The sequence below is a fragment of the Tenrec ecaudatus genome, unplaced genomic scaffold (assembly GCF_050624435.1).
Source record: "Tenrec ecaudatus isolate mTenEca1 unplaced genomic scaffold, mTenEca1.hap1 Scaffold_535, whole genome shotgun sequence".
In the NCBI taxonomy this organism is placed as follows: domain Eukaryota; kingdom Metazoa; phylum Chordata; class Mammalia; order Afrosoricida; family Tenrecidae; genus Tenrec; species Tenrec ecaudatus.
In genome coordinates, this window is record NW_027459450.1 from 1,029,032 (window position 1) to 1,043,436 (window position 14,405).

Here is a 14,405-nt window from a genome sequence, read left to right on the forward strand (position 1 = left end):
TCAAAGTGCCCACTAGGGAACCTGCATTGTACAAGTGCCCGCTAGTTAACCTAGATCGTGCAAGTGCCCGCTAGGTAACCTAGATAGTCCAAGGGCCCGCTAGTTAACCTACATAGTCCATGTGCCCGATAGGGAACCTACATAGTCCAAGTGCCCAATGAGGAACCTACATAGGCCAAGTGCCCGATAGGGAATCTTCATATTTCAAGTGCCCGTTAGGGAACCCAGATAGTCCAAGTGCCCATAGGGAACCTGTATAGTCCAAGTGCCCTCTAGGGAAGCTACATATTCATAGTGCCCGCTAGGGAACCTGCATTGTCCAAGTGCCCGCTAGTTAACCTAAATCGTCCAAGTGTCCGCTAGTAAACCTACATTGTCCAAGTTCCCGTTAGGTAACCCAGATAGGCCAAGTGCCCAAAAGGTAACCTACATAGTCCAAGTGCCCGCTAGGTAACCTAGATATTCCAAGTTCCGGTTTACTAACCTAGATAGTCCAAGTGCCCGCTAGGTACCCTACATAGTACAAGTGCCCGTTCGTTAACCTACCTAGTCCAAGGGCCCTCTAGTTAACCTCGATTGTCCAAGTGCCCGCTAGGGAAGCTACATATTCATAGTTGCCGCTAGGGAACCTGCATTGTCCAAGTGCCCGCTAGTTAACCTAGATCGTCCAAGTGTCCGCTAGTAAACCTACATAGTCCAATTCCCGTTAGGTAACCTAGATAGTCCAAGTGCCCGCTAGTTAACCTACATAGTCAAAGTGCCCGCTAAGGAACCTACATAGTCCAAGTGTCCGAAAGGGAACCTACGTATTCCAAGTGCCCTTTAGGGCACCTAGATAGTCCAAGTGCCCATAGGGAACCTATATAGTCCAAGTGCCCTCTAGGGAACCTACATAGTCAAAGTGCCCGCTAGGGAACCTGCATTGTACAAGTGCCCGCAGTTAACCTAGATAGTCCAAGTGCCCGCTAGGTAACCTAGATAGTCCAAAGGCCCGCTCGTTAACCTACATAGTCCAAGTGCCCGATAGGGAACCTACATAGTCCAAGTGCCCAATGAGGAACCTACATAGTCCAAGTGCCTGATAGGGAATCTTCAAATTCCAAGTGCCCGTTAGGGAACCCAGATAGTCCAAGTACCCATAGGGAATCTATATAGTCCAAGTGCCCTCTAGGGAAGCTACATATTCATAGTGCCCGATGGGAACCTGCATTGTCCAAATGCCCGCTAGTTAACCTAGATCGTCCAAGTGTCCGCTAGTAAACCTACATTGTCCATGTTCCCGTTAGGTAACCTAGATAGGCCAAGTGCCCGCAAGGTAACCTACATAGTCCAAATGCCCGCTAGGTAACCTAGATATTCCAAGTTCCGGTTTACTAACCTAGATAGTCCAAGTGCCCGCTAGGTAACCTACATAGTCCAAGTGCCCATTCGTTAACCTAGATAGTCCAAGTGCCCGCTAGGTAACCTATACTGTCCAAGTGCCCGCTAGGTTACCTACATAGTCCAAGTGCACGTTCATTAACTTAGATAGTCCAAGTCGCGCTAGGTAATCTACATAGTCCAAGGGCCCGCTAGGTAACCTATATAGTCCAAGAGCCCGCTAGTTAACCTACAGTCCGAGTGCCTGCTAGGTAACCTACATATTCTAAGTTCCCGCTAGGTAACCTAGATAGTCCAATTGCCCGTTACCTAACCTAGATAGTCCAAGTGCCCGTTAGGTTACCTACATATTCCAAGTGCCCACTAGGCAACCTAGATAGTCTAAGTGCCCGCTAGGCAACCTAGATAGTCTTAGTGCCAGCTAGTTAACCTACATAGTCCAAGTGCCCGCCAAGGGACCTACATAGTCCAAGTGCCCGTTCGGGAACCTAGATAGTCCAAGTGCCCTCTAGGGAACCTGCATCGTCCAAGTGCCCGCTAGTTAACATAGATAGTCCAAGTTCCCGCTAGTTAACCTAGATCGTCCAAGTGCCCGCTAGTTAACCTACATAGTCCAAGGTCCGTTAGTTAACCTAGATATTCCAAGTGCCCGCTAGTTAACCTACATAGTCCAAGGGCCCTCTAGTTAACCTCGATAGTCTAAGTGCCCGTGAGGGGACGTACATAGTCCAAGTGCCCGCTAGGTAACTTAGATAGTCCAAGTGCCCGCTAGTTAACCTACATAGTCCAAGTGCCCGCTGAGGAACCTACATAGTCCAAATGTCCGAAAGGGAACCTACGTATTCCAAGTGCCCGTTAGGGAACCTAGATACTCCAAGTGCCCATAGGGAACCTATATAGTCCACGTGCCCTCTAGGGAAGCTACATAGTCAAAGTGCCCGCTAGGGAACCTGCATTGTACAAGTGCCCGCTAGTTAACCTAGATAGTCCAAGTGCCCGCTAGGTAACCTAGATAGTCCAAGGACCCGCTAGTTAACCTACATAGTCCAAGTGCCCGATAGGGAATCTTCATATTCCAAGTGCTGTTAGGGACCCCAGATAGTCCAAGTGCCGCAAGTTAACCTAGATCGTGCAAGTGTCCGCTAGTAAACCTACATAGTCCAATTTCCCGTTAGGTAACCTAGATAGTCCAAGTGCCCGCTAGTTAACCTAGATAGTCCAAAGGCCCGCTAGTTAACCTACATAGTCCAATTGCCCGATAGGGAACCTACATAGTCCAAGTGCCCAATGAGGAACCTACATGGTCCAAGTGCCCGATAGGGAATCTTCATATTCCAAGTGCCCGTTAGGGAACCCAGATAGTCCAAGTAACCATAGCTAACCTATATAGTCCAAGTGCCCTCTAGGGAAGCTGCATATTCATAGTGCCCGCTAGGTAACCTACATAGTCCAAGGGCCCGCTAGGTAACCTATATAGTCCAAGTGCCCGCTAGTTAACCTATAGCCCGAATGCCTGCTAGGTAACCTACATATTCCAAGTTCCCGCTAGGTAACCTAGATAGTCCAAGTGCCCGTTACCTAACCTAGATAGTCCAAGTGCCCGTTAGGTTACCTACATAGTCCCAGTGCCCGCTAGGCAACCTAGATAGTCTAAGTGCCCGCTAGTTAACCTACATAGTCCAAGTGCCCGTCAAGGGACCTACATAGTCCATGTGCCTGCTAGGGATCCTACATAGTCCAAGTGCCCGTTCGGGAACCTAGATAGTCCAAGTGCCCTCTAGGGAACCTGCATCGTCCAAGTGCCCGCTAGTTAACAGAGATAGTCCAAGTTCCCGCTAGTTAACCTAGATCGTCCAAGTGCCCGCTAGTTAACCTACATAGTCCAAGGTCCGTTAGTTAACCTAGATATTCCAAGTGCCCGCTAGTTAACCTACATAGTCCAAGGGCCGTCTAGTTAACCTCGATAGTCTAAGTGCCCGCTAGGGGACGTACATAGTCCATGTGCCCGCTAGGTTACTTAGATAGTCCAAGTGCCCGGTAGTTAACCTACATAGTCCAAGTGCCCGCTGAGGAACCTACATAGTCCAAGTGTCCAAAAGGGAACCTACGTATTCCAAGTGCCCGTTAGGGCCCCTAGATAGTCCAAGTGCCCATAGGGAACCTATATAATCCAAGTGCCCTCTAGGGAATCTACATAGTCAAAGTGCCCGCAAGGGAACCTGCATTGTATAAGTGCTCGCTAGTTAACCTAGATAGTCCAAGTTCCCGCTAGGTAACCTAGATAGTCCAAGGGCCCGCTAGTTAACCTACATAGTCCAAGTGCCCGATAGGGAATCTTCATATTCCAAGTGCCCGTTAGGGAACCCAGATAGTCCAAGTGCCCGCTAGTTAACCTAGATCGTCCAAGTGTCCGCTAGTAAACCTACATAGTCCAAGTTCCCGTTAGGTAACCTAGATAGTCCAAGTGCCCGCTAGTTAACCTACATAGTCCAAGTGCCCGCTGAGGAACCTACATAGTCCAAGTGTCCGAAAGGGAACCTACGTATTCCAAGTGCCCGTTAGGGCACCTAGATAGTCCAAGTGCCCATAGGGAACCTATATAGTCCAAGTGCCCTCTAGGGAACCTACATAGTCAAAGTGCCCGCTAGGGAACCTGCATTGTACAAGTGCCCGCAGTTAACCTAGATAGTCCAAGTGCCCGCTAGGTAACCTAGATAGTCCAAAGGCCCGCTAGTTAACCTACATAGTCCAAGTGCCCGATAGGGAACCTACATAGTCCAAGTGCCCAATGAGGAAGTTACATAGTCCAAGTGCCCGATAGGGAATCTTCATATTCCAAGTGCCCGTTAGGGAACCCAGATAGTCCAAGTACCCATAGGGAACCTATATAGTACAAGTGCCCTCTAGGAAAGCTACATATTCATATTGCCTGCTAGGTAACCTACATAGTCCAAGGGCCCGCTAGGTAACCTATATAGTCCAAGTGCCCGCTAGTTAACCTATAGCCCGAATTCCTGCTAGGAAACCTACATATTCCAAGTTCCCGCTAGGTAACCTAGATAGTCCAAGTGCCCGTTACCTAACCTAGATAGTCCAAGTGCCCGTTAGGTTACCTACATAGTCCCAGTGCCCGCTAGGCAACCTAGATAGTCTAAGTGCCCGCTAGTTAACCTACATAGTCCAAGTGCCCGCCAAGGGACCTACATAGTCCATGTGCCTGCTAGGGAACCTACATAGTCCAAGTGCCCGTTCTGGAACCTAGATAGTCCAAGTGCCCTCTAGGGAACCTGCATCGTCCAAGTGCCCGCTAGTTAACATGGATAGTCCAAGTTCCCGCTAGTTAACCTAGATCGTCCAAGTGCCCGCTAGTTAACCTACATAGTCCAAGGTCCGTTAGTTAACCTAGATATTCCAAGTGCCCGCTAGTTAACCTACATAGTCCAAGGGCCGTCTAGTTAACCTCGATAGTCTATGTGCCCGCTAGGGGACGTACTTAGTCCAAGTGCCCGCTAGGTAACTTAGATAGTCCAAGTGCCCGCTAGTTAACCTACATAGTCCAAGTGCCCGCTGAGGAACCTACATAGTCCAAGTGTCCAAAAGGGAACCTACGTATTCCAAGTGCCCGTTAGGGCCCCTAGATAGTCCAAGTGCCCATAGGGAACCTATATAATCCAAGTGCCCTCTAGGGAATCTACATAGTCAAAGTGCCCGCAAGGGAACCTGCATTGTATAAGTGCCCGCTAGTTAACCTAGATAGTCCAAGTGCCCGCTAGGTAACCTAGATAGTCCAAGGGCCCGCTAGTTAACTACATAGTCCAAGTGCCCGATAGGGAATCTTCATATTCCAAGTGCCCGTTAGGGAACGCAGATAGTCCAAGTGCCCGCTAGTTAACCTAGATCGTCCAAGTGTCCGCTAGTAAACCTACATAGTCCAAGTTCCCGTTAGGTAACCTAGATAGTCCAAGTGCCCGCTAGTTAACCTACATAGTCCAAGTGCCCGCTGAGGAACCTACATAGTTCAAGTGTCCGAAAGGGAACCTACGTATTCCAAGTGCCCGTTAGGGCACCTAGATAGTCCAAGTGCCCATAGGGAACCTATATAGTCCAAGTGCCCTCTAGGGAACCTACATAGTCAAAGTGCCCGCTAGGGAACCTGCATTGTACAAGTGCCCGCAGTTAACCAAGATAGTCCAAGTGCCCGCTAGGTAACCTAGATAGTCCAAAGGCCCGCTAGTTAACCTACATAGTCCAAGTGCCCGATAGGGAAGCTACATATTCCAAGTGCCCAATGAGGAAGTTACATAGTCCAAGTGCCCGATAGGGAATCTTCATATTCCAAGTGCCCGTTAGGGAACCCAGATAGTCCAAGTACCCATAGGGAACCTATATAGTCCAAGTGCCCTCCAGGGAAGCTACATATTCATAGTGCGCGCTAGGGAACCTGCATTGTCCAAGTGCCCGCTAGTTAACCTAGATCGTCCAAGTGTCCGCTAGTAAACCTACATTGTCCAAGTTCCCGTTAGGTAACCTAGATAGGCCAAGTGCCCGCAAGGTAACCTACATAGTCCAATTGCTCGCTAGGTAACCTAGATATTCCAAGTTCCGGTTTACTAACCTAGATAGTCCATGTGCCCGCTAGGTACCCTACATAGTCCAAGTGCCCATTGGTTAACCTAGATAGTCCAAGTGCCCGCTAGGTAACTTATACTGTCCAAGTGCCCGCTAGGTTACCTACATAGTCCAAGTGCACGTTCGTTAACTTAGATAGTCCAAGTCGCGCTAGGTAACCTACATAGTCCAAGGGCCCGCTAGGTAACCTATATAGTCCAAGTGCCCGCTAGTTAACCTAGGTAGTCCAAAGGCCCGTTAGTTAACCTACATAGTCCAATTGCCCGATAGGGAACCTACATAGTCCAAGTGCCCAATGAGGAACCTACATGGTCCAAGTGCCCGATAGGGAATCTTCATATTCCAAGTGCCTGTTAGGTAACCCAGATAGTCCAAGTACCCATAGCTAACCTATATAGTCCAAGTGCCCTCTAGGGAAGCTACATATTCATAGTGCCCGCTAGGTAACCTACATAGTCCAAGGGCCTGCTAGGTAACCTATATAGTCCAAGTGCCCGCTAGTTAACCTATAGCCCGAATGCCTGCTAGGTAACCTACATATTCCAAGTTCCCGCTAGGTAACCTAGATAGTCCAAGTGCCCGTTACCTAACCTAGATAGTCCAAGTGCCCGTTAGGTTACCTACATAGTCCCAGTGCCCGCTAGGCAACCTAGATAGTCTAAGTGCCCGCTAGTTAACCTACATAGTCCAAGTGCCCGCCAAGGGACCTACATAGTCCATGTGCCTGCTAGGGAACCTACATAGTCCAAGTGCCCGTTCGGGAACCTAGATAGTCCAAGTGCCCTCTAGGGAACCTGCATCGTCCAAGTGCCCGCTAGTTAACATAGATAGTCCAAGTTCCCGCTAGTTAATCTAGATCGTCCAAGTGCCCGCTAGTTAACCTACATAGTCCAAGGTCCGTTAGTTAACCTAGATATTCCAAGTGCCCGCTAGTTAACCTACATAGTCCAAGGGCCGTCTAGTTAACCTCGATAGTCTAAGTGCCCGCTAGGGGACGTACATAGTCCAAGTGCCCGCTAGGTAACTTAGATAGTCCAAGTGCCCGCTAGTTAACCTACATAGTCCAAGTGCCCGCTGAGGAACCTACATAGTCCAAGTGTCCAAAAGGGAACCTACGTATTCCAAGTGCCCTTTAGGGCACCTAGATAGTCCAAGTGCCCATAGGGAACCTATATAATCCAAGTGCCCTCTAGGGAATCTACATAGTCAAAGTGCCCGCAAGGGAACCTGCATTGTATAAGTGCCCGCTAGTTAACCTAGATAGTCCAAGTGCCCGCTAGGTAACCTAGATAGTCCAAGGGCCCGCTAGTTAACTACATAGTCCAAGTGCCCGATAGGGAATCTTCATATTCCAAGTGCCCGTTAGGGAACCCAGATAGTCCAAGTGCCCGCTAGTTAACCTAGATCGTCCAAGTGTCCGCTAGTAAACCTACATAGTCCAAGTTCCCGTTAGGTAACCTAGATAGTCCTAGTGCCCGCTAGTTAACCTACATAGTCCAAGTGCCCGCTGAGGAACCTACATAGTCCAAGTGTCCGAAAGGGAACCTACGTATTCCAAGTGCCCGTTAGGGCACCTAGATAGTCCAAGTGCCCATAGGGAACCTATATAGTCCAAGTGCCCTCTAGGGAACCTACATAGTCAAAGTGCCCGCTAGGGAACCTGCATTGTACAAGTGCCCGCAGTTAACCTAGATAGTCCAAGTGCCCGCTAGGTAACCTAGATAGTCCAAAGGCCCGCTAGTTAACCTACATAGTACAAGTGCCCGATAGGGAACCTACATAGTCCAAGTGCCCAATGAGGAAGTTACATAGTCCAAGTGCCCGATAGGGAATCTTCATATTCCAAGTGCCCGTTAGGCAACCCAGATAGTCCAAGTACCCATAGCTAACCTATATAGTCCAAGTGCCCTCTAGGGAAGCTACATATTCATAGTGCCCGCTAGGTAACCTACATAGTCCAAGGGCCCGCTAGGTAACCTATATAGTCCAAGTGCCCGCTAGTTAACCTATAGCCCGAATGCCTGCTAGGTAACCTACATATTCCAAGTTCCCGCTAGGTAACCTAGATAGTCCAAGTGCCCGTTACCTAACCTAGATAGTCCAAGTGCCCGTTAGGTTACCTACATAGTCCCAGTGCCCGCTAGGCAACCTAGATAGTCTAAGTGCCCGCTAGTTAACCTACATAGTCCAAGTGCCCGCCAAGGGACCTACATAGTCCATGTGCCTGCTAGGGATCCTACATAGTCCAAGTGCCCGTTCGGGAACCTAGATAGTCCAAGTGCCCTCTAGGGAACCTGCATCGTCCAAGTGCCCGCTAGTTAACCTAGATAGTCCAAGTTCCCGCTAGTTAACCTAGATCGTCCAAGTGCCCGCTAGTTAACCTACATAGTCCAAGGTCCATTAGTTAACCTAGATATTCCAAGTGCCCGCTAGTTAACCTACATAGTCCAAGGGCCGTCTAGTTAACCTCGATAGTCTAAGTGCCCGCTAGGGGACGTACATAGTCCAAGTGCCCGCTAGGTAACTTAGATAGTCCAAGTGCCCGCTAGTTAACCTACATAGTCCAAGTGCCCGCTGAGGAACCTACATAGTCCAAGTGTCCGAAAGGGAACCTACGTATTCCAAGTGCCCGTTAGGGCACCTAGATAGTCCAAGTGCCCATAGGGAACCTATATAGTCCAAGTGCCCTCTAGGGAATCTACATAGTCAAAGTGCCCGCAAGGGAACCTGCATTGTACAAGTGCCCGCTAGTTAACCTAGATAGTCCAAGTGCCCGCTAGGTTACCTAGATAGTCCAAGGGCCCGCTAGTTAACCTAAATAGTCCAAGTGCCCAATAGGGAATCTTTATATTCCAAGTGCCCGTTAGGGAACCCAGATAGTCCAAGTGCCCATAGGGAACCTATATAGTCAAAGTGCCCTCCAGGGAAGCTACATATTCATAGTGCGCGCTAGGGAACCTGCATTGTCCAAGTGCCCGCTAGTTAACCTTGATCGTCCAAGTGTCCGCTAGTAAACCTACATTGTCCAAGTTCCCGTTAGGTAACCTAGATAGGCCAAGTGCCCGCAAGGTAACCTACATAGTCCAAGTGCCCGCTAGGTAACCTAGATATTCCAAGTTCCGGTTTACTAACCTAGATAGTCCAAGTGCCCGCTAGGTACCCTACATAGTCCAAGTGCCTATTGGTTAACCTAGATAGTCCAAGTGCCCGCTAGGTAACCTATACTGTCCAAGTGCCCGCTAGGTTACCTACATAGTCCAAGTGCACGTTCGTTAACTTAGATAGTCCAAGTCACGCTAGGTAACCTACATAGTCCAAGGGCCCGCTAAGTAACCTATATAGTCCAAGTGCCCGCTAGGTACCCTATAGTCCGAGTGCCCGCTAGGTAACCTACATATTCCAAGTTCCCGCTAGGTAACCTAGATAGTCCAAGTGACCGTTACCTAACCAAGATAGTCCAAGTGCCCGTTAGGTTACCTACATAGTCCATGTGCCCGTTTGTTAACCTAGATAGTCCAAGTGCCCACTAGGTAAGTTACATAGTCCAAGTGCCCGCCAAGGGACCTACATAGTCCAAGTGCCCGTTAGGTAACCTAGACAATCCAAGTGCCCACTAGGTAACCTCCATAGTCCAAGTGCCCGCTAATTAACCTATATAGTCCAAGTGCCCGCTAGGGAACTTGCATCGTCCAAGTGCCCGCGAGTTAATCGAGATAGTCCAAGTGCCCGCTAGTTAACCTAGATAGTCCATGTGCCCGCTAGTTAACCTAGATCGTCCAAGTGCCCGCTAGTTAACCTAGATCGTCCACGTGTCCGCTAGTAAACCTACATAGTCCAAGTTCCCATTAGGTAACCTAGATAGTCCAAGTGCCCGCTAGTTAACCTACATAGTCCAAGTGCCCGCTGAGGAATCTACATCGTCCATGTGTCCGAAAGGGAACCTACGTATTCCAAGTGCCCGTTAGGGCACCTAGATAGTCCAAGTGCCCTCTAGGGAACCTACATAGTCAAAGTGCCCGCTAGGGAACCTGCATTGTACAAGTGCCCGCTAGTTAACCTAGATAGTCCAAGTGCCCGCTAGGTAACCTAGATAGTCCAAGGGCCCGCTAGTTAACCTACATAGTCCATGTGACCGATAGGGAACCTACATAGTCCAAGTTCCCGCTAGGGAACCTACATAGTCCAAGTGCCCGTTACCTAACCTAGATAGTCCAAGTACCCGTTAGGTTACCTACATAGTCCAAGTGCCCGCTAGGTAATCTAGATAGTCTAAGGCCCCGCTAGGGAACCTACATACTCCAAGTGCCCGTTCGGGAACCTAGATAGTCCAAGTGCCCTCTAGGGAACCTGCATCGTCCAAGTGCCCGCTAGTTAACATAGATAGTCCAAGTTCCGGCTAGTTAACCTAGATCGTCCAAGTGCCCGCTAGTTAACCTACATAGTCCAACGTCCGTTAGTTAACCTAGATAGTCTAAGTGCCCGATAGTTAACCTACATAGTCCATAGTCCAAGGGCCCTCTAGTTAACCTCGATAGTCCAAGTGCCCGCTAGGGGACGTACATAGTCCAAGTGCCCGCTAGGTAACTTAGATAGTCCAAGTGCCCTCTAGTTAACCTACATAGTCCAAGTGCCCGCTGAGGAACCTACATAGTCCAAGTGTCCGAAAGGGAACCTACGTATTCCAAGTGCCCGTTAGGGCACCTAGATAGTCCAAGTGCCCATAGGGAACCTATATAGTCCAAGTGCCCTCTAGGGAATCTACATAGTCAAAGTGCCCGCAAGGGAACCTGCATTGTACAAGTGCCCGCTAGTTAACCTAGATAGTCCAAGTGCCCGCTAGGTTACCTAGATAGTCCAAGGGCCCGCTAGTTAACCTAAATAGTCCAAGTGCCCAATAGGGAATCTTTATATTCCAAGTGCCCGTTAGGGAACCCAGATAGTCCAAGTGCCCGCTAGTTAACCTAGATCGTCCAAGTGTCCGCTAGTAAACCTACATAGTCCAAGTTCCCGTTAGGTAACCTAGATAGTCCAAGTGCCCGCTAGTTAACCTACATAGTCCAAGTGCCCGCTGAGGAACCTACATAGTCCAAGTGTCCGTAAGGGAACCTACGTATTCCAAGTGCCCGTTAGGGCACCTAGATAGTCCAAGAGACCATAGGGAACCTATATAGTCCAAGTGCCCTCTAGGGAACCTACATAGTCAAAGTGCCCACTAGGGAACCTGCATTGTACAAGTGCCCGCTAGTTGACCTAGATCGTGCAAGTGCCCGCTAGGTAACCTAGATAGTCCAAGGGCCCGCTAGTTAACCTACATAGTCCATGTGCCCGATAGGGAACCTACATAGTCCAAGTGCCCAATGAGGAACCTACATAGGCCAAGTGCCCGATAGGGAATCTTCATATTCCAAGTGCCCGTTAGGGAACCCAGATAGTCCAAGTGCCCATAGGGAACCTGTATAGTCCAAGTGCCCTCTAGGGAAGCTACATATTCATAGTGCCCGCTAGGGAACCTGCATTGTCCAAGTGCCCGCTAGTTAACCTAGATCGTCCAAGTGTCCGCTAGTAAACCTACATTGTCCAAGTTCCCGTTAGGTAACCCAGATAGGCCAAGTGCCCAAAAGGTAACCTACATAGTCCAAGTGCCCGCTAGGTAACCTAGATATTCCAAGTTCCGGTTTACTAACCTAGATAGTCCAAGTGCCCGCTAGGTACCCTACATAGTACAAGTGCCCGTTCGTTAACCTACCTAGTCCAAGGGCCCTCTAGTTAACCTCGATTGTCCAAGTGCCCGCTAGGGAAGCTACATATTCATAGTTGCCGCTAGGGAACCTGCATTGTCCAAGTGCCCGCTAGTTAACCTAGATCGTCCAAGTGTCCGCTAGTAAACCTACATAGTCCAATTCCCGTTAGGTAACCTAGATAGTCCAAGTGCCCGCTAGTTAACCTACATAGTCAAAGTGCCCGCTAAGGAACCTACATAGTCCAAGTGTCTGAAAGGGAACCTACGTATTCCAAGTGCCCTTTAGGGCACCTAGATAGTCCAAGTGCCCATAGGGAACCTATATAGTCCAAGTGCCCTCTAGGGAACCTACATAGTCAAAGTGCCCGCTAGGGAACCTGCATTGTACAAGTGCCCGCAGTTAACCTAGATAGTCCAAGTGCCCGCTAGGTAACCTAGATAGTCCAAAGGCCCGCTCGTTAACCTACATAGTCCAAGTGCCCGATAGGGAACCTACATAGTCCAAGTGCCCAATGAGGAACCTACATAGTCCAAGTGCCTGATAGGGAATCTTCAAATTCCAAGTGCCCGTTAGGGAACCCAGATAGTCCAAGTACCCATAGGGAATCTATATAGTCCAAGTGCCCTCTAGGGAAGCTACATATTCATAGTGCCCGATGGGAACCTGCATTGTCCAAATGCCCGCTAGTTAACCTAGATCGTCCAAGTGTCCGCTAGTAAACCTACATTGTCCATGTTCCCGTTAGGTAACCTAGATAGGCCAAGTGCCCGCAAGGTAACCTACATAGTCCAAATGCCCGCTAGGTAACCTAGATATTCCAAGTTCCGGTTTACTAACCTAGATAGTCCAAGTGCCCGCTAGGTAACCTACATAGTCCAAGTGCCCATTCGTTAACCTAGATAGTCCAAGTGCCCGCTAGGTAACCTATACTGTCCAAGTGCCCGCTAGGTTACCTACATAGTCCAAGTGCACGTTCGTTAACTTAGATAGTCCAAGTCGCGCTAGGTAATCTACATAGTCCAAGGGCCCGCTAGGTAACCTATATAGTCCAAGAGCCCGCTAGTTAACCTACAGTCCGAGTGCCTGCTAGGTAACCTACATATTCTAAGTTCCCGCTAGGTAACCTAGATAGTCCAATTGCCCGTTACCTAACCTAGATAGTCCAAGTGCCCGTTAGGTTACCTACATAGTCCAAGTGCCCGCTAGGCAACCTAGATAGTCTAAGTGCCCGCTAGGCAACCTAGATAGTCTTAGTGCCCGCTAGTTAACCTACATAGTCCAAGTGCCCGCCAAGGGACCTACATAGTCCAAGTGCCCGTTCGGGAACCTAGATAGTCCAAGTGCCCTCTAGGGAACCTGCATCGTCCAAGTGCCCGCTAGTTAACATAGATAGTCCAAGTTCCCGCTAGTTAACTTAGATCGTCCAAGTGCCCGCTAGTTAACCTACATAGTCCAAGGTCCGTTAGTTAACCTAGATATTCCAAGTGCCCGCTAGTTAACCTACATAATCCAAGGGCCCTCTAGTTAACCTCGATAGTCTAAGTGCCCGTGAGGGGACGTACATAGTCCAAGTGCCCGCTAGGTAACTTAGATAGTCCAAGTGCCCGCTAGTTTACCTACATAGTCCAAGTGCCCGCTGAGGAACCTACATAGTCCAAATGTCCGAAAGGGAACCTACGTATTCCAAGTGCCCGTTAGGGAACCTAGATACTCCAAGTGCCCATAGGGAACCTATATAGTCCACGTGCCCTCTAGGGAAGCTACATAGTCAAAGTGCCCGCTAGGGAACCTGCATTGTACAAGTGCCCGCTAGTTAACCTAGATAGTCCAAGTGCCCGCTAGGTAACCTAGATAGTCCAAGGACCCGCTAGTTAACCTACATAGTCCAAGTGCCCGATAGGGAATCTTCATATTCCAAGTGCTGTTAGGGACCCCAGATAGTCCAAGTGCCGCAAGTTAACCTAGATCGTGCAAGTGTCCGCTAGTAAACCTACATAGTCCAATTTCCCGTTAGGTAACCTAGATAGTCCAAGTGCCCGCTAGGTAACCTAGATAGTCCAAAGGCCCGCTCGTTAACCTACATAGTCCAAGTGCCCGATAGGGAACCTACATAGTCCAAGTGCCCAATGAGGAACCTACATAGTCCAAGTGCCTGATAGGGAATCTTCAAATTCCAAGTGCCCGTTAGGGAACCCAGATAGTCCAAGTACCCATAGGGAATCTATATAGTCCAAGTGCCCTCTAGGGAAGCTACATATTCATAGTGCCCGATGGGAACCTGCATTGTCCAAATGCCCGCTAGTTAACCTAGATCGTCCAAGTGTCCGCTAGTAAACCTACATTGTCCATGTTCCCGTTAGGTAACCTAGATAGGCCAAGTGCCCGCAAGGTAACCTACATAGTCCAAATGCCCGCTAGGTAACCTAGATATTCCAAGTTCCGGTTTACTAACCTAGATAGTCCAAGTGCCCGCTAGGTAACCTACATAGTCCAAGTGCCCATTCGTTAACCTAGATAGTCCAAGTGCCCGCTAGGTAACCTATACTGTCCAAGTGCCCGCTAGGTTACCTACATAGTCCAAGTGCACGTTCGTTAACTTAGATAGTCCAAGTCGCGCTAGGTAATCTACATAGTCCAAGGGCCCGCTAGGTAACC